The 26,762-nt window shown below is 37.5% G+C and overlaps 1 protein-coding gene across 5 annotated transcripts in view; it reads left to right on the top strand.

Annotated features, from left to right (window-relative positions):
* The first annotated feature begins 9,000 nt into the window (after positions 1–9,000).
* Positions 9,001–26,762, top strand: part of LOC127435417 (synaptotagmin-1-like) — a 309,874-nt gene continuing 292,112 nt past the window's right edge. For all 5 annotated transcript variants that reach the window (XM_051688901.1, XM_051688900.1, XM_051688902.1 and 2 more), the window contains exon 1: positions 9,001–9,206. The gene's annotated coding sequence lies outside the window, so the exon portion shown is untranslated. The remainder of the gene's footprint in view (positions 9,207–26,762) is intronic.

Below are 26,762 nucleotides of genomic sequence, written 5' to 3'. Positions count from 1 at the left end.
TTTCCAACTAGCCTCACTAACAAGTGGCTTTCTTGTGGCCACACAGCTGTTTAATCCCAATCCTGTAAATTCTCATCACATTGTGCATGCAGAAATGCTCTTTCACTATAAAACATAGCCGTGAGTTCTACTGTCGATTTTTTTATGATGTGACTTAAAGCGTTTTAGTGATCTTCGATCACGATCATTAAAGATTTTTTTCTGACCACATTACTTCCGCAAAGCCGACGGTTCACCACTATCCTTCCAGATTTTAATAATGTTTTGGACAGTTCTTAACCCAATTCTAGTGATTTTAGCAATCTCTATCTCTAGTGTTTTCTTTGCTTGATGCAGGCCAACAATTTGCCTCTTCTGAAACACAGTAACAGATTTTCCACGACCACGGGATACTTCTTCCGACATGGTTGTTTAAGAAATGAGAAGCTACACACTGCATCAGTTAGGATTAAAAGAATTATGCCAGCTGAAACATTAATTACTGCAATAATAATCCAATCATAGGCTCTTAAATTATCTGCTTATTTAAATCCATATGGCAATTTTTTTTGGCCAGGCAGTGTTCGTTCTACACAGAGGATCGGATCAGGTGCGTGTCACAAAAAAAGCAGTTCGGCAAAATTATACACACAACTAACTAACTGAATCAGTCATTGAGTGAGCCGGTTAGGAAGTATTAGCTGGCTGGTGGTTACATCACCCTGTTGTCATACAAGCATATAAGCTATCTGTTCGGCTAATATGATATCGTTGTGTACTGAACTAGACCGCACTGACAATGCAATACAGCTATCGACTAAACACAACTCCGACATCAACAACTCTGCTATTTATTTATGTACTATTAAACTTTTTTTTTAAATTTTTTTTTTTAATTTTTTTTATGATCCATAGCACTGTCACACCCGAAAGTACTTCTTTTTTTCTTTTTTTTTGTGATGGTTATTGGTGGGTGGTAATCTAGCTGAGCTGGAGTCGGAGCTTCACAATAAATTATTTTATTGGAGTCAAACATTTGTTGAAGACAATTAAATTGGCGTAATTTCATCGAAAAGAGGTCACACACCTTATGAAGGATTAAAAAAATACTTCTGAATACTTTTCAAATGAAAAGGTATCTTACCCTGTAAAGTTTACTGGTTACAAAAGTTATGCTTACATTAATTCTTGAGGACTAACAAACATGTGGAATGTATTTCCTTCCCCACTAATGCTATGAAATGTATATTGTGAAAAAATATAGATATTAAACAAAAATACATATTGTGATAATATTTTTGACCATATTGCCCAGCCTTTTGGTGCACAACATAATCATTTAAAAATAAATAAATAATAATGATATATATATATATATATATATATATATATATATATATATATATATATATATATATATACAATATATATATATATATATATATATACACACACACACACACACACACCCACACACACATATATATATATATTTCAAACAAATTTGTTCAAGGTAAAAAGTTTACGCTACATGACTTTGATTTGGTGAACAACCGATTTTCAAATATTAATTACATTTGTTTGTTTTTTTAAATATTAATAAAAGTACTCAACATTTATTTTTTAAAGAATGTCAAATTTTAGCGAGTAAATTTTATTTACTGTCTACAGACGGTTACACCACATGACATTTTAGACTTTAAGCCACAGAAAAAATATCAAAATGTCTTTGAACTCAGTAATTAAAAACATATTCATCATAGAAGAGGTGTATTAAAGTAATTGTTTTGAGTGAATTGCATTTTATGTATTTTTGAAAAATGTAATAGATCTGGACAAAACATTAGCCACAAGGTAGTAAGAGATATAGCATCATAGGCAAAGTTACTGCAAATAGTACTTACCATCCATTGGTAATGAAGATCATTATTAATATCAGAAATTAGTGCTCATCAGCAACATTATGCAGTGATGCAGATATTTAATCTCAAAGTAACATTCTTATAAAATTTGTACAACACAAGGTTTAACATATGACTTATGAATTGCTTCTGTTGTATTCCTCATTTGTAAGTCGCTTTGGATAAAAGTGTCTGCTAAATAAATAAATGTAAAAATGTAAATAAATGTAATATACCCAAGCAGGACATGTTCCTGGAACAAAAAAGATCATGATCTGGGAACAGTGGGAATATTTAATAACCATGGTTACACTAGGCATTGCGCCGACTAGTTGACTATTTGGTTTTGCCACTAGTTCATGTGTTTGGTCCATTCAGTCTACTCGTGGATTGATTTGCGCTTGTTCCATATTGTGGTACCAGAAGAAAGTTTCCTCAGTGTACAAACGCCATCCTGTGTATTTGCATGCAAATACATGTTAAAATATATTTGGAATTACGCTAAAGTGTAAATAACATGCACACCATGCTGCAAATATTTAGAGTGTTAATTTACACATACAAGCCAAAATTCTTGCGACGTGACCTGAAAACAATCTAGAAACTATTGGGACATGACCATTTTTGCACCATGTATGACAACGCAAGTTGGGACATAAGCGGGCACGGGGAGAGAAAGAATGAGCACATATACCACTCACAGTAAAGATGGTTCTGTGTATTTTATCTGTTAAAATTATGGACATCTTTGAAATTACCCATAAGTATTTTAAAACTGTGCAAAATATTGGAAAAATTTTGATTAGTTTAACCTCTGAGTCATTTACAGAAGGTGAACATTGACAAACAGAGTAACCGACTAATCTGCTACTTTGAGCGGTTACTCATAGTAGCCGTACAAGCCCTAGCGTATGCACCTTTTTTTGTGCATATGTGAATGTTTTCAAATATAATTCACAATTTATCAAAGAGTTCACACTTAGGTTTATTCTGAGTTTACAATACATTTTTGAATCCAGTTGAAACCATTCGTACAAAGAAATCGCCTTAACCCCAACCCTACCCATTAACCCTTAAAATCGGAGAGAAAAGATAGATTTAAAATATTTTTGAATAAAGCTCTATTCCTAAACATATTCCAAACTCTAAAATCTGATGTCGATTCAGAAACACATCCTTCTTGAAAAATATCAGTCACTTTTGAGTGTTGTTCCCAGTACATGCCTTGCTAGACATTCAATTATGATTTCAAAAGAGTGCAAAGATTCAAGCAAAAGTAGGTGATGGAATAATTATAAGGGTAAGAGTTCTCTGCATACTAATTAACATTATTGATATTTCAAACCTATTCTTTATATAGCATATTTATGACATCCTGTCTATCATCCACTCATTTCTTTTCACCCTCAACCTATATAAAGAGCTTCTTGAAAAGCATCTAATGGATTGGTAAGTAAAAAAGCACTGCTGACATTATTGCAATGTGTACAGGCACAGTCACAGCCACCTGCAGCACACTGCATACCAATTCAAAATAAACAATGATGACTATTATTAATATTCCAGTCAGCTTAAGTGCACATTAAATTACCTACAAACTGCATCAATAATGCATGATCTTCCATTTCGATTGCTTTTAAAACAGCATACTGTCCCGAGGATACAAAATCTGAAAGTGTTTTCTTTTAAAAATGCAGAAATCTGCTGGCTGTGCAGGTCTTGGAGTGGTTGTGAGTCAGGTTATCTCAAGGTAAGAGTCGTTATGCAGACACAAGTACTGACTTTATACTTTGCTGTTCACTCTTTGTGATGAGACAATTTGCTGCACTGCAAACAGAGTGGCATCTCTCAACTGTGACAGGTTCAATCAAAGCAGAATGCAAGCTCATTCTGTGTACAATAAAGAAACATTTGCCATTTATTTGTTTATGTAAGGTTACATGGTTAATATTAAAGTCTGGAGTACCTATTCAATTAGCAGTCTCCTATCTTGACCACTCCCTGTAAAAAAGATGGTTAAATTTGAGACTAGGATATATGGAAGATGTAGGGCTTTACTGGTTGTTTAGATCAGTGTTACTATCAGAAATAATTAATAATTATTTATTTAGTTATTAATATGTAAATTAATTAATTGACTCTAACTCATTAAAACCTCATATGGGGCTCCAGTAAATGTAGTGCGCTACATTTAGGAACGGGTTTGGTTATTAGCAATAATTAATAATTATCAAAGATAATTATTAATTATTAAAATCAATAGAACATTGATGAGAATCAATGTTAGCTTTTCTAATCCTTTAAATCAACAATTATCAAAGATAATCGTTAATTGTTAACATCGATGAAACATTCATTAAAATTAACACTAGCTTATTGATCATTCAAATTCAACAATCATCAAAGATAATTATCAATTAACAAAAATCAATAGAATATTAATAAGGATTAATATTGCTGGGGCACCACCCTGGAATCCGGGACTAATAACCAGATAGTATAACAGTCTCAATATTAGATTGTTTTCTTAGGAAAATCGACAACCGAAGAATATCGATTTTCGGGAAAAAAACAATGAATGAAGGCTTGAATCCGAGCACTGACATCCCATCAGCATTACACAAGTGTATGCAAAACAAACCAAAACACTTCTCTTTGTAATATAAACAAAGTTTATTTATGCAGTAATATCAATTAATAATTAATACAATGCAGTCAATAAACTTCCGACTTACAACTACAAACTAAACAGTGATATGATTAGATATGGAAACTAAAATAATCCTATAACACATAAGGTGTGTGTGTGAGAGTGTGTGTGTGTAAGGAGGGACGCGCACAAAATGGCGGACGAGACTCTCATGGAGAGTATGTCACGTGAGACTTCTGGCCAGGGAATATGGCTGCGAATGTGGGCGGAGAGAAACCAGTCAATGGTAGCTTAGGGACAAAGCTTTTATCCCTCAGAAATGCGGTGGACGGCTCGTAAACTGTCCCACGGTCTCTGATTCTTTAATGGATAAATAGCCCAATATGGTTGGACTACAATACAGCAAATCAAATTTGTGATAATTAATTCCCTGAGTATTATTAATGAGCGGACATGGCGGTCCGTAAACTGTACAAGCAATAACCTTGATACACAAGAATAACACATTATAATATTCTATCTCTGCCCAGACGTAAACCTCTTACTTGAATCGCACGAGGATGCAGAATGTGTGTTCATCCGTCCTTTAACTCAGACTCGGTTCCTCGAGGCTCGGGTGATGACGGGAGGCCGTTTCCTCCCTCTTTCGGCGGTCGGTATGGCTGCTGATTCTAGGCGAGCTGGAGTAGAAATCAGCGATGTCGACTTGATTGAAGAGGGAAAAGAAATCTTTTCTCTTCACTTCTGCAGGCAAACGTATGAAGATGCGGATTGCTCGGCGGTCTCCTTCGGATCCGTTAGAGTGTTCGGTGGAACACAGAGTAATCTAAACTCATCCAGCGAGATGGAGATTGTATGGCCACAGTTTCAAGTCGGATTTTACTTCCTTGTGCCACGAGGCTGCACCTGAGAGCAGCGATGAGCTGCGTCTCCACACGGCGAGCAAAGTTGCTGGAAGCAAATCCCGGAAGCATTTCAGAGGTATTTCTACTCCTGATGATGTCATGGTTGAGGTGCGTTCTGTCATATGCCTCATCCAATAGTAGTTGAGAGTTCGATCCTTTAGTGAGCAAGGCTTCATGGGATTTGTAGTCTGTTTTGGACTCCCTTTGTTTGATTTTGGCGTGGTTTTTATCAGTAAGATTTATGACCTGGTATGTGGGGGCCTGAGTTAGGTTTTATGACTGTTAGGCCTGCCTTTGTCTTCTATCTGAATACATGAGGCCCAACAAAGATTAACATGTAAAGTTGCTTTGCAGCTTTTGATTTTTAGCTAACTAGGTTTTAGTGCATTAATACATGCAACACACTTGCAAGTCATTGCAAATGAATTTCATATGTATTGTTCTTTTTAAAAAAAAAAAAAAAAACATGGGATCCTTTGAAATACAATTAAAAAAGTGAGACTGATAGTTCTGTTTAATCACAATGAGCTTCCTCTAAAACTGCAATGTAACATCATGCATGTTTCTTGAAACTGAGACTTGGTTTAAGAAGTCACTTCATGCTCTATTTATCTTTTTAAAATTAAGCTTTAATTCTACCCCATCATACAGTTAGTGACAAGGATACTTTATTAAATTGGGTTTGTTCAATGGAAACCCATTTTTACAGTTCTCGCAGACATGGATGCACACAAAAACACTTTTTTTCTAACATGATGGGGACTAGGGGTTGCAAGACTACTGATTTTTAATAGTCAACTAGTCAAGCCCATTAGTCGAGTCCAATTCGACTAGTCAGGATGTTATTCCACCCCCAAACCAATGCAAAACTGTCATGAATCGCATTCTTGAAGGAGCTAACAGCATCCAAGTCATATGTCCCAACATACAAAGTTGACAATCGGATGTATTCCGTCAGGTCATTGGACTCTGCTTTTCTAACTGTCACCGAATCATGTTCTTGAAGGAGTGATCAGCATCCAGGTCAGCATAACACTAGTATTTTGGTTGTGTTCGAAGGCCAATTTGCATATACTGCAGGTTACTATAGCATTTGCTAATACTATGCTATGCACATGTGCAATTTAGATACAGAGAATATGTAAGATTGTTGTTGACACAATGATGCATTGCGTTGTTGAGCAGAGTGACACAGTACAAACACCAGTTCTGAAGTGCATTCTTTGTGACAGTGAGCCTGCTTACATGCACACCAATATGCTGATTACTCCCTAAAATCAGCTTATTTAAAAAATCTGACAAGGCAAGAAATCTGCATTTACATGACATTTGAAATAATTGCGATATTCTCTACTTTTGAAGTCAAACCGTGAAGAGGCATGTACTCAACACGTTGCCACATTGCATGAACCGGTAAGAACACTGGGTAAGGTGTTTACATGGCACGCATAATGGGCAAAAATCTACTTGTGTCAATCGGTTATTCATAAGCCGTTTATGACCTTTACACCAATAAAGGAACGCGATTTATTGCATTTACCTGACCGCATAACTGGTGTAAGAACGTGCATGTAAACGCGCTCACTGTCTTTTAATGTGAGTCTGACAGAACATAACAATCTATATTTGAGCCACTGCGCATTTTCAGTGTAGAGCCATCGGACGTCACACCTGCTGTATTTCCAACAGACGCATTTTATAATACATGTGGTGAGCGACTTAAGGCTGACAGTGTCAACTACGTTAGTTGTTGGCCCTGTCCTAAATGGCGCACTTAATGTGGACATGCGGTCTTGTGGCCTTCATTTGTGCATTCCCACAAAGTCCACGAGACCATAGGGTGTCACATTTGACATTTTAGCGTTCAGAAGAGTGCTCAGGGGTGCCTCCATTGTGCCCTCGATACACCCTTTGTCTTAGCCCACAAACTTCACTGTGGTCTACTTCCCAACAGTCCATGCTGCATATCCTCTTGATCAATCACAGCAGACTGGACATGGTGTTTCTCTAAGTAACATGCTGAATTCAGTGTTTCTGAGTCAAAAGCTCACCATCTTTAAGCTTGTTCTCTATAAGTCAAGTCTATCATTCTATCATTCTTGCAAAATATAACATATTTTAAGTTCATATACTGTGTAAGAAGGGGTGGGGGAACATATGTACAGTATATTAACTTAAAATATATGTTATATTTTGCATAAAGGCAGTGAAGCTTACATTTAGGACAAATAAGACAGGGGTGTCCAAACTATAGAGATTTTAGAAATAGAACGGAATTTGGCCGGCTATTGAGGAATTATATGAAATTCATAATCTGAATTCTGGGTGTCACCATCACGTACAGCCACATTTTACAGCGCATTGTCTCCAATAGTGCGTTCTCTTTGCAGTTGCCACCAGATTGACAGGTTTTGTGAGAATTACCCACTGACCCCATGATATTGTTTTTATACTGAGCTAATAATATTTCCTATCCCCTAATCCAACTCTTATACTTCAAACATACATTTTTATATTTTCATTAAGATGTTTACTATGTTTATTAAACAGTTTTACTTGTAGAGACTGCTGGTAAAATAGGCAAAATCTGACCTTTTCATTTCAATACTTCTTTTACAAAATGTTCACACACTTATTTGAACAATTACATTTAAGTCATGAAATATCTGATAATAAGCATATTGGATTTTGTATTTCACAACAACCTCTTGCAAGCCTGAAGAGTCTGACATTTAATTTCCAACAAAAGAGATGAGTCAGTTACCCTTCTTACTTTTTGAATCTTTGTTCTTATGCAACAATCTGCCCTTTAGAATTAGAGGCATTTCACTGTAAAATAAAATGTCAAACTCAGCGCAGTGATAGAGGGGTGCCCAAAAGTGACATCAGGCAAACCACTGGGAACAGTTGTTATCTTATATCCACGGTCCAGATCGAGGCCATTTAGAAATGAATGAACATCGGACGAAATAATAGCCACTTTATAAGCATCCTTCTTGGAGACTGGTGGTCAGGTTAGGCCCAGAATTCATCTCTTAATTAGTACCTGCCCTTGTCTGACAGTGAGCCTCTCTTGCAATTGATGGAGCTCTCTCTGGGGAAATCACAACCGCTACACCTAGACATTCTTTGGAGACTTGTGGTGAGTACACACGTTTACAAGCCATGCCACAACTTGCCATATACACTTTCCTGCTTCCCACCTCCTAAAGTACTTTCACAAACAAGCACCAAGAAGGTTTCGGAAACACCCTTGCATGTTCTTGCCCTCTCTTCACCCTTTGCTTGGGATGTGCAAGAATGCTAGTTCTAGCTGAGAGGGTCATCTTAGTTTATATTTGTCAGAGCTATCGCCCCTGCTGACTGCATCACCACCCTTGATATCCAATCACAGCCAAGGACTCGGTGATGCTGTGCCACTCTCACTGGAGGGATTCCGAAGGAAATGCCTAGTGACGGCGCATGGTAGAACATGCAAGAGTCTCTCTCTCTCTCTCTATCTCCCTCCCTCCCTCTCTCTAATTCTGGACTAGATGCATGCACTGTCTGGTTTTTAACAGGGATAGCACATTACCATGCATGCTACTCTCTGCAGGCTCAGCAAAGAATAGTGGCAGCAGCTCTCAGTCTCTCTATCCCGCTCTTACTCTCTCCTCCTCCAGACAGGACTCCTCCTCTCCATCTCTCTGTGACTCCCTCTCTCTTGCAAATGATCTGCCCTTCACTTCCTCCCAGCTGAAGCAGGAGATAACAACAGCAATCTACACACAGGTAGGCACTCCATTTCCCCCTTCTCTATTTCCTTTTCTTTTTCTATTTCCTTTCTTTGACGTGCTGCTAAAGTTGCATGCAGGTGTTGCTGGTTTGTTTTGTATTGGATGCTATTTCTAAAGTAGACCCATACTGGGTTAGAGTAGAACGTGCCATCAGAAATTCCCGCCCCTACAGCGTGGCATTTGTTTTCACACCAACACCGATTTTGGCACCAGTACCTTCCTCTTTCGGTTGGATAATTTCTGCAAGAAACCCATCATCTACTGACATGCTTAGCTGAGATATGCTTAACCAAGTAGAGAAGAATGATTCACACATTACTGGCTAGAGATTGGAGATGTGTTTCCTTGTGTGTGGAAATGTGTGCGTGCGGGTGGATAGTTGGGAGGATGGAAGGGAGGGGAGCTATATTCATCCCAGAGAAACTAATCCTGCTGCAGTCCTGCGTATCCGATAAAACACTCTCTTCTTCTTTGCTCCTTCTACCCTTCACCTGTGATGGGTTTATCTGTGGCTAAGGATAGTGGAGAAAATTATTACAGAATTGAGGATAATTCCCACACTAAAAGAGGTTCTTCTCTAGAAACCCTTATTTGCTCAGCTCGTTGTGCATATGTGGAAACACATCATCATATATTCAGGAAGGCAGTTTGTTTCTTCTTCAACCTAGAGGAACAGGTGAAGAGAATTAGATGTATAGGAAAGTAGGTTTGTCCATATGTCATCCCTCTATACGAATTGCAAGACTGGCTGTTTGTAAGATCATTATCAAACCGTACTTGAGGTCCCTTCTTAACTCAAGCCCTCCCTTTGTTTGCACCCACGAATTGAGGATAGATTGTATAACATCCAATACATGTTGAAATCTCCTTTAGCTATTGTGTTCTGAAGGACTTGGGCCATTGTAGCTAGCCACACTCACAACTGAGTCTGAGCCTGGTCTCTCTTGCAGTCTGTTCCTGCGTCTGTCATTACCTCATATCTCTGTTGGGCAGATCAGCAGTTGCTATGCACGCCTAGTGAGAGCGAGGTGCAGGGATTGCTCAGCTGTAGCTGTGGGCTTATCCAATTCAACTGTGCTGATCCTCCACTGGAATACATTAGTGCTCAGGAGCTATGATTAAACAGTTGCCAAGCGATACCAGAGGAATAGCTCTCAAAACTCATCAGAACAGACCACAAGAACACATTAAGATGCAAGTTCTGTAAGATGCCATTATTGTTGTCTCAGCTTTGCTTCTCAGAATCATACTATATTACTGTATATTAGAATTATTGCTTTGATGGTAAGATATTTTAGCAGTCACATAATGTGAACTTGAACTAGTCAACAAAGCTGGCTGTGGCTTTGTCGTTTTAAAGAGAGAGTTCACCCAAAAAGAAAAAACATAGAATATTCTGGCAATCATCAACAACATTCTTTCGCCTGAGAGGAACTGTTGGCTTGAGTGGTTCCATTTTCCCAGAGGGCGTTATACGTAATATCGTCCCACGAGAAATTTCCTGGCAACCACGACAACACAGCGCATGGACCGTAACTGCTGGGGGATGGCTGATCCCCCAACAAATATTTAATGCCCCCAGCAGTTGCTAAGGCCAATGTCGTGCATTATCAGCCTTGTTAAATATCCATTAATGAGGGGAGATACAAGCCCAGTACTATCGAAAGGTGGAGTTAACAATCTCTTCTATTGTTGTAAACGCTCAGCAGGGTATCTCTGGAAGTCTTTAGTCAAAACCTTTTAGATAACGATCAGTCACCTTTATTATTTTGTGTCCGCTACAAATTTGCCTACACAGTTTCCTTGCGTGATGAAATTTGAAGGTAGAAAAATAATTGTTTGAGTGCCTGTATATATATATATATATATATATATATATATATATATATATATATGTTATAAATGTTTGTCTGTGTCTGCAGAGGCCAAAGCACTGTTGTTAGGAGTAATAGAAGCCATAATATAAAAATAGCATCTCTGTTATGATTTGACCTTGGACAGCTTGTTGCATTGCTGCAGATACCTGGACGAGGGAAGTATACGGATCACTGACATGCTCCACAAAAAGTCTAAGGGCAGCCATGATGAATGTGTGCAATAACAAAGCGGTATGTTTTTCGTCAGGTGCAGACACCATCTCAGTGACACTGACTGTGAGTAGCAAGGACAGATTCAAAAACCAATATCATTGTTATCACAAACATGGAAAGACACATTTTGTAGTCAATGCAATGGAACTTCTAGCGAACTTCTCATATTTTTTTTTTATTTTTTATTTTTTTAGTGACATACGTTCAATCAAACTTCACAGTATTTTTGGGGCAACTTCATTGGCCACTTCGTAATATGGTTAATACTATTACAGTATTTGACTGTGTGTTTGTTCTATGTGTTAGGCTGGTAAATCACACTTCTGCTGTTTTTTGGGACTATGTAGTTTAACGTAATATTAATACATTTCAGTGTTAGATTTTAAGGACATTTTTGTATAATAAACAATTTTGGTAGTGTGTTAGGTCACCACTTGATGTCCTATGTAAAATATGTCAAGGCTATAAGGGGTTGTTATAATTTATGTCCAGTGGATTGCTCACAATGGAAATAACTAATTCAAGCATTTCAACCTATCAGTGGCTTCTTTTGGGACCCTCCTGAACAGTAAGGCTATAATTCTTCACCCAGCGACTGAGATGGATAACAAAAAACAAGGCTATGTTTGTACAGGCAAGCAGCAGGAGTCATACATATCACAAGCAGGATAGCCTCATGGGAAAGGCTGTTGAATAAATATCGTTTGATGTATCAGAGCGCTGGAGCTCTTTCAAGGTCAGTAAAAGAAAGATGAGACAGTAATTTTTTTACAAGTGCTTTGCTTTAAAACAATATACAAGAACTGAAAAGGTTTGGTTTTTCAATACTTTTGTGCGAAATGTATACAGGACATTTTTACACTTTGTAAATACATTAGTTACATAACTCTTGACCTTGTGAAATGAATGTGCTACCCTAGCCAAAAGTGGTTCTGCTTCCGTATTTAGTTTTTTTTTAAAGACATTTAAAATGAAAATAGTATACTCAACGTCATATCATTTCAAACATATATTACGTTCTTCTTCAAAACAAAAGAAGGTTGTTGTTTTTTTTTTAATGCAAAGACAGTAAATTGCGACTGAGACTTTTGGTCACTTGCATTCTGCCTTTTGTGTTTCACAAAATAAAGTAAGTCATACGGGTTTGAAACAACATGAGAGTGAGTAAAGGATGATATAATTTTCATTTTTGTAAGCAAGATTATACGTCACTGCATTGTACAATATGCCCAGCATTATAAATAGACTAAAGCACAGGAGTAAAGTTGTTATCATAGTCAACTGCCAGTTCCACAATCTACCATTTCTATAAATGACCTTGTAAATTCATAAAGTCCACCTTTATTACAAAATATCAGAAAGTGTTTCTTGTGGATGCTACAGTATATAACTGAGTTTTGTCCAGTCTGTATATTTCTACTAGGAAATACAGTAGATGCAATTGTATTAATACGGCTGCTCAATGTTCCACATATTGCTAAGCAACGGAGGAGAGGTCCTCAGAGAATGTAACCAGCCTTCTGACTCCATAGCACAGCCTTGGCACATACGCACATACACACACAGATAGTAGTGAGCAACGCACGTTCCATAGCATTTGCCATACCCATGTTGCCATGAGCAATGAATGACTACAATACACAATTAAAACCCTTTACAGAATCTAATGCATCTATATTGTTTCTTACCAATGCTGATAGGCGTTCAAGATCTTGCTTTTATCTGGTTTTAGAGGGATATGAATGCCTTGATCGCTGTGGATCTACACTGATAATACTTGGATTACATGATCAATACTGACTTGATCAAAACAGAGGAAAACTGTTAAATGGTTTTGCAGAACTCCTCCTCAAGGTACTGCATCAGATGCAAGACAAAGCTCTACTAAGATTGAAATATTGTATTTAGTTATTTGTACAAATAATTATCTATTTGATGTGGCCCACTGGCCCAGAAATTCTCTTCCTGCATGGCTTGTCTCACTTCTGTTTTAGCTATAACAATTCAGCATGAGTGTACTCAAGTGACAATTAAAAATAATTGAATGTGTTTGCAAAAGTCACAGCTAATGAGCATCAGCATTTAATTTGGTTAAAAAAAATAAAGCCGTGAGTTATCAATTTGTCTTTCAGGTGACATTTCCCAGAAATAGTAGGGGGAATCCACAAACCATAATGCATCATAAATCTCGAATGCCATGTGCTGCCAAGTTTTATTGCATTTAATGAACAAATATAGATCAGCATCTGACGTCTTTTTAGCCCCAAGATCTCAAAAGATATTACAGGGCTAGGTGCGTGGGAAGATTGGGAGGTGTGGTTGTACGATGAAAAATATTTTCCTTTCTCCCCCGAGAAAGTTCTTGGAGGAAATTGCCGCTCCCACAACATTTTCAGATCCCGGTGTTCTCGCACCAGGATGACATCCTTCAAGCAGAAACTGATTTCAGTACTCTGTATGTCACACATGTCAACCATTATAACAGATAAATTGTGGCTGTATAGATGCCCCAGTTGTGCACGGCAGCATCCCACCGATGCCCCCCACTCCCACACCACTTCTTGAAGGTGAGTGTGTCAGGGGGGATTAATTATTACTAAAGGGCAGAGTCTGCCACAGAGGTGGGCTGGAGGACATTTTGAATGTTTTATGAATCTAATAAGGGAGGAAAGATAAAAGCAAAAAAAAAAAAAAATTGTATTTTTCTGCGGTTTGCTCATCGTTCAAAAGCTGTTCACGCACCATCAGGGGGGAAATTACAATATCCCAGGATGCATCAGGAAGCCGTGTGCTGCTGTCCGAGTTTCAAGGAGAGATTCAAACAAATGGAATTAGAAAGACTATTGTGCATGCTACGATATCCAGAGGTCTTTAAAGGTCTCTTTGGATTAATGCTCCTTGAGGAGTTGTAATTACGTTTTATAGGATATTTTAATTTTTTGTTGGCACAGCTAGGGCAGTATACCATGTAGCAGTAGAAATGTGTCAACCATGGTAGATATATCCATGTAGCTATTAGTAGGCTGGACTGCTTTACGCTATTTACACATGAGAGAGTGATAAGGTCATTTGGATTAATGCTAAAACACAGAGCAGGATACTTGGGTGTAACACAAAGTGTTAGTTTTCGGTTGCCAAGAAACATCACAAATTGCCGCATTAATATATAATTATAGAATTAATATAGTAGAATTGTGATTTGCTGCAGATATTTGCCAGAAGTTTGCAGCTCTTCACCAGTAGTGGTGAACCTGCAGCAAACCTTTGGCAACAATGAAGAGTTTGCCGCAAAGATCATTTGCATGTGAAAATAATGAGTGGCGATTTTGCGAGAACTCTCGATTTTTGTAAGGGGGCACATGTCGTAACTATGCCTTTTATAATTTTAGTTTTACTGTTTTGAGGATTTAAACTCGTGTTATGAAACTGAAGCTTATGTTGCATTGATGCAAGACTTATCATTCATTTGTTATGTATTCATATTCATCATTTGATTTGTGTCCATTAAGTTCCACATACAAAGTGATAATCAACTGCGATGAAGTACCTTTCATATTTCAAGTATTCAAATCACATGGTTATCAAAAAAAATGATATATCATATAGTGTACTATTTAGGCTACTTATTTTAAGGGGTATTTACACTTGGTCACTTCATGCATTTTTGCATGAAAAGACCAAGTGTAAATGCCCTCCAAGACAGTTTCAAGATGGATATAAATCCGATCACATCCTCCTTAGGCTTAGGTGGACGAAACCCAGTCAAAAAATGCATCTGGCTGTTTGAGCCACATATGTAAACTTTACTCCACCCAAATAGCACTATGTCAGCATGGGTAAAATGCAAAACATACAGCAGCTATCAAGTATTTAAAATTGGCTTACATAGCGCAATGAATAATAACAAAGTACAAAAACGGATGCATGTTGTAGGAGAGAGAACTTTTTTCTTAATTGATGCAGATCGCGGACGAAACCAAACCCTGACAATAAGCGCAGCTAATGCGCATGACACATCTTAACTACAACAAGCCCCGAGGGAAAAAAATACACAGCATGCAAACACATACATACCCGTGCATGGGGTAAAGTCACTTGGAATCAAATAATGAATCACATCTGAATGGGATATGTTTGCATATAGCACAGGAGTTAAAGATCAGATTTGTTTTTGTGGAGACATATTAATGTGGCCAAATGTAAATTGAATGTGCTTAATTGAATAGCAATCCAATCAGAAAAAAAATGCATGTGACAAAGTGTAAATACCCCCTTAGTCATACAATCTTTTCTTCTCACTTTTCGACTTACGTGCTCTTCAGGACTCGTGCCCCGGTCCTTCATATCGCAAGTGCAAAGCTCTATCTGTTGAGCAACTGCGCAATTCGAGCGCTTTCAAACAAGATTGTAAATGTAGCCGGTTATGTAATCCAAACATTAAAATGTATCTCCTTATCCCCTGCTATAATAAAAGTGTTTTGATGTCATACGATAGCAATGTATGAGGAACAGGGTGAAGTTTATAAACTGATAATCTGCCGTTTTACTCGTGATTTGTGAAAGTGAATAAAAGTCATTGATGTTGTAGCACCTCTAGTGTTTATTTCAACAAGAAAGTGGCACAATACATACAAAGAGCCATGTAAAAATCAGTCATGTGCAAAAATGTATAGTAACATGATTATATGAGACCATGTTGACCGTCCGCCCCAGACCCAGTATGTAAGCCTTTGAGTACAGCCGAGTCTGCAAATAGATATACATAAGATCCACATCCCCATCGTGAACTGCATGAAGCAAATTACTCTACATATACAACTCGCCCTCCTTAACAGTAATCAACAACATGAGTCACACAAAAGTGTGTGGGTGTGTGTGATTGAATAAGCGGTAGTGCAGTTTCCCTCTAGTGTGGACTAGTTATTGCATTTGCTCTTATATTGAACAGAACCCACTGTCTTTTATTAAGAGTGGTGAATCCACCATACCAGTTCACTGAAATGAAACTTCTTATGATGGAGAGAGAGAACAATATATGTGATATACGTATATATATATATATATATATATATATATATATATATATATATATATATATATATATATATATATATATATATATATATATATATATATATATATATATATATATATATATATATATATATACATACACACACTACTGTTCAAAAGTTTTGAAACACTTTTTTTTTTATTTTAGAATAATAGTAAAGTCATCAGAACTATGGAATAACATCAATGGAACTATGGAAATTATGTTGTGACAGGTGTATATATATATATATTTCTGTTCAATTTTAAAGTGTGAACTTCAATACTTCTTTATTATAACTAGAGTAAGGTGCACATATTGGCCACCTCTTTCCACATTCCTGTCATTATCTCTCATGCAAGCGTCATCGCTGTCGCTATGGTAACCAAGTCTCTTGCCTGCTGTAACTCAAATTCCATGAAGATGTACCATCCTCATTGCATTCGTGTGCTGTGGGACTTCTGGTGTAAAATAATGCTTTCACACTTAAAATTCCGGAAAATTCTGTCATCATTTACTCACCCTCATGTTACTTCAAACCCAACTTTCTTTCTTCTGTGGAACACAAAAGGTGAATTTTTGTAGAATGGCCACTAATTTCAAATAATGTAAACTGGTGGGAGCTGGGTCTGTCAATCTCCAAAAAACATGAGAAATGTTACTTAAAAGTTGTCCATACAACCCGTACACTATACACTATACAATGTGCACTATACCAGGGGTATTGAAACTGGGGTTCTGGGACCTCAAGAAGGCTGTCTGAGAAGTTTTGAAGTTTTGTCTGGAAAACAGGACAAAAATACTGAGTAGGAAAAGGATTTTTTGCAATGTAGTCACAAGACACCTAAGAACATTTGGTGTCAGTGATGTTGACACCATTTTTTAATTCCATAGACTTCCGTAGTCCATTTTAGAGCTTCCGTGAAAGGGCAGAATATCAGAGAATATGATTTTTGATCAGTACCAGTAGAGGTCGACCGGTAGAGGTTTTTGCCGATACTGATAACTAAGATGTTGGAAAAGGCCGATAATCGATTAATCGGCTGATAGTTTTTAAAATCGATTTATAGAATGTTTTTAAAAAAATTATCTTAGTCTTTCCTTACAATGATGGGAAAAAATGTTACAAGAGTCCAAAATTAATAAAATCCCAGATGCAGTCTATTGTGCAACCAAAATCCCAATAATAATTAGAAAAATATGAAGATTTTGAGCATAACAAGCCCGATTAACACTTTTTTTGGTACTCTAATTTTGAAATGACAGAGACTTGGCTACAATGCTCTATATTTAAGCATTTAACAAATTAAGCTTTTGAAAGCCTATATAGATATTCACCAGTTTAAGGATTTTGTATAAATATATATTGGAGACTCAATGTATGTGCTGACAAGGCACGATTCCATATAGTCACATTTTTCTGGTCATATGGATAAAAATATGGATGAATATTGTCAGTCAGTAAATGTTTTTATTTCACCTCTAAAGGCTGCTGTTATACTGTAGAACCAAGTTGTTGTAACTGTATACTCCTCCAGCACCAGCCAAAGAGGAGCACAGAGGAATAAAATAATAAATAAATAAAAATTGGAAACTATTGGCATACATTTTTGCCAATAACTGATTGTTCCAAAAAAGCAACTATCGGCACCGATTAATCGATAAAACCAATATATCGGTCTACCTCTAAGTACCACAAACAAAGGTAAAAAGTGGCAATGATATTCTTTAAAATTTCACTTTTTGTGTTCTACAGAAAAGAGAAAATGGATTTGGAACTAAATAATGGTTGAGAAAAGGATGACAGAATTTTCATTTGGGTTAACTATCCCTTTAACTCAAACAAACATTAATACAAGTTTGCATTCTATGTCCCATGGCATGCTGCCTTGGAGAGACGTGCATGTCTATATACTGTTTCTCTAGATCTGAGCCGATATTTTCCTCACCAGCAAGCCTGGTTGCTGTCTTCCTTTCTTTTTAATATTCCGTTGAAATGCACAACTCCCTATTTTAGCTTCCCGTGAAGTCAAAGCAGCACTCTTTTGACAGAAAACTAAATTGTTGGCGAGCAACGTACAACACAATTGCCGGAATAATAGTACGGCACAACAGGCCCACGGCATAGCTCTCACCATGATAAAATCACATAGACTGGCCTCACTCTTTGCTTCTCTCATTTTTCTTTCTTACTTTTTGTTTATCTTTTTCTTGTTTAAGCGTCTGACAGATTTGGGGCTCCCCTGAAGGACATAACGTTTGAAGCACTCGCAGTACTGTCTACACATGCTGTGCTGCGTCGAGACTAAAATGAGGCTTTCCCCTAAAACATGTCCACCCATCCCCATGTAAAAACACTCATTATCCACTTGCCTAACGGGCTGCTCGCTCCAGCAGGGAGCCAGGCCAGTACTATTATTGACTAATGTAATGGTTTATAAAAGAGGGTTTATAAAAGAGAAGCAGGCACAAAGATTATCTAATGAACAAAATGCAAGACTGCCAGAGATTAATGGCATTCTGAACTCTGTGCTACCCATCCATGATTGAATCACACTGGACAATCTAAGATGAATCTGTAGTTACCATACTAAATAATAATAACTACCATGATGGTGAGAGCTAAGCTTGTTGCATGAATGTGAAACAATTAAGGTTTTTAATGGCTTGTTCTCTCTCAAGTTAGTAATTTAAAGGAATTAATGTTTATTAGATAAGTATTTTGGGTTAAATACAATTTAAAGCTCTGTGGCATGCTGTCGATTACCATAGAAAAGATTTGACTTGTTATTTAGTTTGTAAAAAAACAGAAATGTGTTAACCATGAAGCCCAAAACATACTTTATGCAACTACGTTAACGCAGACACTTCTAGCTACTGTAATGGCATAGCAACAGTTTGAAGAGAAAACTGCTGAGCAAGTAAGTTAAAGTGCAACTTACCTGAATAATGACATCCAGTTTCATGGCACAAACTTTTGAAGGTATCTCTATCGCCTCCTTAAGTACTGAAGTTTGTTACCGCCACAGTAACGTAAGAATGCATGCTAATTATGTTCAACTGGACTGCGCATCTGTGTTTGTTTGCTTGTATAAGCATGTTTTTGGCCTAATGCACTTACTAAACCTAGAGGGTTCAAAAGCAGAAATGTGAAGCTTATGTTCTTGCTAAAGCACTTTCATGAATTCTTCAGTAATGTTTGCTATTTGAGGTAAAGTTGTCTAAATTGTCCTTATGAGTTGGGACTACTGTTCTAGGTGGAAGCACGGACATATACAGTGTCTGTCTCTTCTTAGTATTCCAAGTGAAAGTATCCAGGATTAGTTTTTTAGCTAGTCATTAAATGAGTAGAAACACTGGAATGATACCAGCTTACCAACACTTATTGTGCAAAGTTGTATCCAGTTTCATGCTAACACGTGTAATGTATTAGTGTTACGGATATACTTTAGAAACCAGATTGACAGTTGCATATTTTTGGATTTGCACGCTCACCTGCAAGGGTTTTCGTTCAAATAGTAAGTAAAGCAGTACTATAATATATTCAAGGGGTCAGCTGAAGACAGATCAGTGTTTCAGCAAATAGGTGAGAAGAAACAGAAATAACACAAATAAAGTGGTGGCATACATTATATTTCCTCAGATTATGGTGAATGAAAAACAGCAGGATCAAGCATTCAAACACAATGCCATAAATAAAAGTCAGTTGGGTGTTCAGGAAAGCTCCCCAGGTTTTTATATACAAGGGAGGCAACAACTGTGTGACCTTCAACAGAGATGGAGAGAGATGGGGTTACTCTCAAGGCAACTTATCTGAGAGACAATCAAAGCTTTGCAGGAGACATACTGTACATGTATATGAATTCTATAAAGTTTTTTTTTTTTTTTTCTATCAGTCAGGAGTAGTCGGTCGACAAGCCATAGAATTCGGAGAAAGCCAAAGTAGCCTATCACAGATTATTATTATTTTTTTTTCTGGATGGATGTATCATCAGATACCAGAGGGAGCATCAGATTCAAAATGAAAGTAGATGGTCCTGCAATTTCTCTCCCCTCAGCCAAGTTTATTGAAGCATATGGCAAGAAAATTGAGACTGGAAAAGAAAGGTTGATAGAGGCAGCGAGAAAGAGAGCAAAAGAGAGGTCGGGATGCAATCTCAGCTGGACTGAATGCTTTATGTTCCTTGCACTCTTGTGTCCCAGCATACGTACAGTCACACATACACACAAAGCAACGCACAATGTCTTTTCCACTCTGTTGGCAAACTGGACACAACATTCCCCTCTCATACTTTGTTTGATGGTTTTCATCGCCCTTTCTGACCGGTCCACTGTTCCCATGTGTTCCAACATGATGAAAACAACACATTACGTTTCATTCTGCTAACCTTAAAGGAATGTTCCAGGTAAACTCAGTCTACAGCATTTGTGGCATAACGTTAATTACCACAAAAATTGTTTCAAATTATTTTGAAGCAAATTGTGGTTACAGTTGAATGGGGCCAGACGATAAACATTTATATACACACTGTTTCAAAGTATAGTTATAAGGTGTTAACAATATACATGTTAACATGATTTTAGTGCAATAAAATCACTTACTAAACTTATCTGTGTAGAGTTGTATCCAATATTACAACTTCATTGTCATGATGATGTAATTCCGAAAACCCTGTAATCTGGTAAACGTAATGCCGGTAAATCCCTGATTTTATCACACTAAAATCCTGTTAACATGCATATTGTTCACATCTTGTGTCTATACTTTTGAATACTTTTTGTAGTAATCAACATTAGACCACAAATGCTGTCAATTAAGCTTATCTTGTATTGAATGTGAAACATTCCTTTAATTACGTATGCAGATTTGACAGGCATGCACTTGCCTGCTGAGTTATGGTTGTGCTGAACTTAATGAAGAAGCAGTCATTTAAACACTTTTAATTACACATGCAAGAATCTGAAAACCTGTAATCATTAATGACAATTACACCCAACATATATTTAAATAAATTAATGCCTTGCAGCCAGAGATACAGCTCTGCAGATGCAATGATGAACATCGATCTAACAGATGTTTTATATTCATGTAATCCACACAAGGGGTGTTGAATTTGGTAGAAAGTTTGTCTGTCTGTAATGGAGGGACTTGTGCACAAAACTTGACAATGGAGAGAAAAATTGGGATGATGCTAGGAGATTTGTCAGAAAGAATGGGGAACGTAGGTGTTTATATAACCTTAGTGTTGTAATTGATGGGATTACACGAACACACTCCTCTTTAACTTTCTTGAAGAACTCCATTAACACAAGGTGCGCATTCATCATGCCAGTCAGGATTGTCAATGCACAGTAAGCTAATGCTCCTGGGAAATATCGCCTGTCATTTTCCCATTGCTTGTTCATTTAATTTCATATTGTGCAGTTTTCATTTTTGCTTTGTGCTGGCGGTTCTTGCTGAATGCTTATCTACCTTTGCCGTCAACCTCTGAGAAACAGAAGAGACTAAGATTGATCATCTATGGCATAAAGGATGATAGATCGACAATCCAGCGGATATGATTATACTATATCAGTTCTCTTACTCAAACGTGCTTTACAGAGGGAACCGGTTATCGGAATAAAGAGGGCTAATATGGGTGTGTATGAGAGAGAGAGAGACTGCTGTAAATTACATGATAAAGGTAGGGCAAGACGGACGGGCAGGACATGCTGTACCTTGGTCTCCGGCAATAAGCATCATGTTAAAGGGTCACTCGTGTGTGAAGCAGGAATTTCAATCTGTTTTCATTTAGCATCCTTGTCAAGGACGGCTTCAATGTCAGAAAGAAACCCACCACTGTGCACTGAGTCCCAGGCCCTCAGGGGCCACTCACAGATTACCATACACTTCAATCAATAACCTTGGATCTCCTGTTTGCTCCTGTTCACACACAGGACAATGCAGGTCCATGCAGTACAGGTAAATGTGTATGGATGCAATGAAGATTTACAAAAGCAAAGGTGACCTCTGTTTTATGCCTTGACTCAAGGCACTAAACAATATGGACAAAAATATTTGGACTGTTTGTGAAGATTTATTTTTTAAATCATGGGAGTTGGACCTTTCTTTGTCGTTATACAGCTTCTACTCTTCTGGGAAGGCTTTTGACTTGATGTTGGAAAATGGCATTGGGGATTTGTTTTCATTCAGTCACACAAGCAATTAGGTTAGGCATGATTTTTGGTTTCAGGTTTTGTCTCACAGTCTGCATTCCAATTTATCCCAAAGGTGTTCAACCTTTGGTCAGGCACCTTTGTGCAGCTCAGTCAAGTTCTTCCACACCAGATGCAGTAAATACTTTCCTATGTGTATTTGTAGTATACATGATGGAACAGAAAATGGTCCTCACCAAACTGTTAATTAGAAAGGGTATCCACATACTTTTGGCCATGTAGTGCGTTCAAGGACCTTGGCACGATGTGATTTATACAAGTAGAACACGTTCCTCTATTAATATCATTTGTTGCTCCTTGAATAACATTCCTATCAAAACAATCATAACGCTAACCCTGCCCCTAACCCTATACCTTACCCCAAAAATAGAGGGCACTGATTAGTTGATAGGAAGGATGTTCCTGGATCATCAAATGATGTGTAATTCATATTAAGCTGTTAGACATTGTCCTCATACTGTAAATAATGATATGGCATTTGTCAACTCCTGCACTAGGGATGTGCCCGATGCCGAATACCTTATTCGGAAAGGCACGAATAATGACTTCAAATGGAATAGTTACATTTAAAATTGGCCTTTAATTTAGTTTAATTTAGGTTTAAGCCCTGCCCACACATGGTTATATCTGAATACAGATACAGATAATGTCTTCGCTGCACACTTCTAGTGTGCACCAACTTTTTCAGCTGTCTTGTTTCCGGAAGTGTTTCCTACAGGGATTTCATTAGATTCGTCATGAAATAATTGTAAGACATAATCCAAACCAACAAGCTCTGAGATGAATCACAAGACTGTTTACTTAACGTCTTTCATGAGGGTATAAACTACAATCACATGAAACATTGAGAATGACGTAATCAAATTAAAAACGATGGAAACATATAAAACTATTGATTTAAAGTTGTTGATTATAAGTATAGAAACAATATATTTAGATTTTATTCCAAAATATTCATATACATATACATATACAATTATACAACAGTTAGTTCCGGTCATCGAATCTGATTGGGCGAGAGGCATTCCAAGAGTGCTGATGTCTAGGAAAAGCAGCACTCGGAAGCTTTACTGTTTGTATCACTCTGCTTTTGTTCGTGGCGTTCTAATTAAAGTGTGAAGTTGAGGGTGAAGGAAGACTGACTCTAATGCGTCACTTAGAGTGCTTCATGAAAGAGGGTGGTCTCTTCTGAGCTTTTTTGGGGGGGCTTGCTTGGCCGCAGTTCTCTGATTGGTGGATCTTTCACTGCTGTACCACGGGTAGTGTAGTTGTTCACTAGGAATTCTGCTATTAAATGCAAAGACTGATGGCTTCAACAGAAACATATACCATGGATTAACAACCTCTGAGCTCACGGTAGGTCTTTAAAGGTTTATAAGTTATTGTTAAAAATCTATTTGTCTATGAAAAAAATGAATGGGATTTTTACTTCCAGAACCTGACTGTTTAGCTCTATAACTTGTTAGAAACAGTCAAAGCCATTGTTGCTAGTTCTAAAGCGACATTTTTTGAATTAGTATCAGAGGCTTGGACACATCTTTTGAACTAGCAATGGCAGATCCTGATCCATGGCATAAAAAAGTAGTTCCATGCACAAGTGTGTTTTGTGTGTGTGTGTGTGACAGTTCTTAGTTTTTCCTAATTTTTTTATTTTTTATTTACTTGTACGTTGAACTGTTGTATAAAAGCGATATCACACTCACAAGCGTGCTGTATGGCCCTAAATCAGCACGGGCCATACAGCACTCTTGCTTGTGTGATATTGCTTTAATATACAAGTAGTTTCAGAGTGTAGGTAGGCTGATTCGATTTTTTTACTGTACTGACTAATCCCACAGCGTGAATTATTTAATGCGCACTCTCCTTACACTTCACAGCAGACATACCGGAGGAAGAAATGTAATGTTATTGAACACAGTGTGATTTAAACATTTTATAATGATTATGATAGAAAATGTGTGCTTACAAAAGTGATTGCCGGTAAGTGTGCCGCCATGTTGTTTACATCGCAATGCAGCATGGGATTCTGAGTCACAGCAAAGATGGTTCTAAAACACTTGCCCTTACACTTTGTTGCACCAGAAGTGGTGAGAATGAGTGACGGTAGAACAGGGAGAAAGCTCAAGTGGACTAATTAGTATATACATTCTTTATTTGAAATCAGAAAACAGCATCACATCGCTGCATCAAAACAGCCAGATCAGACGGTAACAGCTTTAAACTTTTATTTTGTGATAACTGGAATATTTGTAACATAAAAAAATAAACATATTATAATGTTGAAAATACTATTTTAGCAGCTGTTTCACTGTGACACATTATGTTTTATTCGTTCTTTCCTGGTAAATAGAAGTGCAAATGCAGATTACACCAGTCTGATTGCACGCCTCTGACCCCAGAATAGTGTAATCTGACTGGTTTGATCATACATGCAAAGAGGTTTAAGGTTTATATTTTCCTATGAATACAATTAATGGAATTATTATTTCCGGAACTTGATTGTTATGCTCTACTGGCATTCATCTCCTGTCTGCCAATCTGAGAAAAGCTGACATGTAGAGCTGTTCCTGTATCTGAGTTTCATGGCTCCCTTTTAAAAGAAATATCTAAGACTAAACATTTAGATGCACTAAAATCACCAACAGTTAGCACTGATTGCCTGTAGTAACTCAATGTGAGATTATTCTCTTTAGTATAGTAAATAAACCCTCTTACTAAACAGCCACTGGAAAGAGTCAGCTCTTAGTTTAGTTAGGATGCTGCAGTGAAGGACTGCTGCCACTAGATACTGCTCCTACCTGACAACTGCAACTCTTACCTCTCATGACACACAGGTTGGCACCCGACAGTCAGGCGACTTAGCACTCAAGCACTGTATTCTGCATATGTCTGAGAGAACTAAGTCTTTAGTAGGCGGGATGGAGAGAATAATGTACACTGAGTGAATTATCTGCACTTCAACATAGGCAATTTAAAGCTGAAACACCGAGGAAATAAGTCAAAGTCATGGTGATTGTTCATAACTGTTTTATAAAATCCTTTGTTTTAGAGAGAGAGTCATGACGATGACTTGTGTGAAATCTGTTGGGGAAAAGTAGGACTGCTATGATGTGTATTTAGAATCCCCAGCTCAAAACCAGGATTTCACTGAGACCAGCCCATTCTCTTTCTCTGATCCGGGATCTGCAGCCTACTTAGTGGATTTCAACTTTTTCTACTGACTCCAATTAGCCTCTGGTTTTTCAGCTGCCCTGAAGTCTTCCTCTTTTCGAGAAGACTACGATTTTCTGAAGTCTTGTTCTGTAACACAAGGTGCTGCTTGTATTAAACTACGCAGATGCTTGAGGCATTACTGACAATAAATCCCCCACTGTTTTCAGTAGGTCAGTCTTGATAAAAACAACAATTCACAGCAAGAGCTTTGAGTAGGAGCAGTAGACTGTTTCCCTTCAGTTTGTGCTTTAACTTCAGTCTCTTTCTCAGAATGGCCATGGGGCTCAGTTCTAACCTCACTACATTTTACATTTACATTTATTCATTTGGCAGACGTTTTTATCCAAAGCGACCTACAAAAGAGGAAAACATAAGCAAATCATCTTAAGGAGACAGTGGTATGAAAAGTGCTGTGTTACAAAGTTTCACTAGCATCATAATAGTATTCAAAACAGAATAAAGTGCAACAGGAAAACATTTTTTTGTTTTTGTAATTACTGGTTAAGTGCTCATGGAAAATATGTGTTTTTAGTCGTTTTTTGAAGACAGAGAGTGAGTCAGCTTCACGGATGGAGTTGGGAAGGTCGTTCCACCAACATGGTATGATGAAGCTGAAAGTCCGGGAAAGTGTTTTGGTGCCTCTTTGTGTTGGTAATGGCACTATGGCTCTGTTCCAAAACCTAGGGCCTTACCTTGCTGTCAACTGCCTACAAAGGCAGCTGCCTTCTGCTGACTGGTATAGAACCTTATAAGTGACTAATTTGGAATTTTTAAAGAAGTAAATCCATCTAGAAGATGCACCCACAAATTAGCGCTATTCATATGAACACAGAAGACTAGACTCATAATTGATTGCAATAAAGTTTTGTGTCATCATGTGCAAAGCTAATAACGTGATACTCTAAGTCGAAAAATTCACAGTTCACCCAAATATGGATAAAATATTCCATTTAATTTGGATTTAATCATTTTTAATCAA

This window comes from Myxocyprinus asiaticus, chromosome 45 (genome assembly GCF_019703515.2).
Source record: "Myxocyprinus asiaticus isolate MX2 ecotype Aquarium Trade chromosome 45, UBuf_Myxa_2, whole genome shotgun sequence".
Lineage (NCBI taxonomy): Eukaryota > Metazoa > Chordata > Actinopteri > Cypriniformes > Catostomidae > Myxocyprinus > Myxocyprinus asiaticus.
The sequence above is the reverse complement of the archived record's forward strand: the minus strand, read 5'-3'. Positions and strand labels throughout refer to the sequence as shown.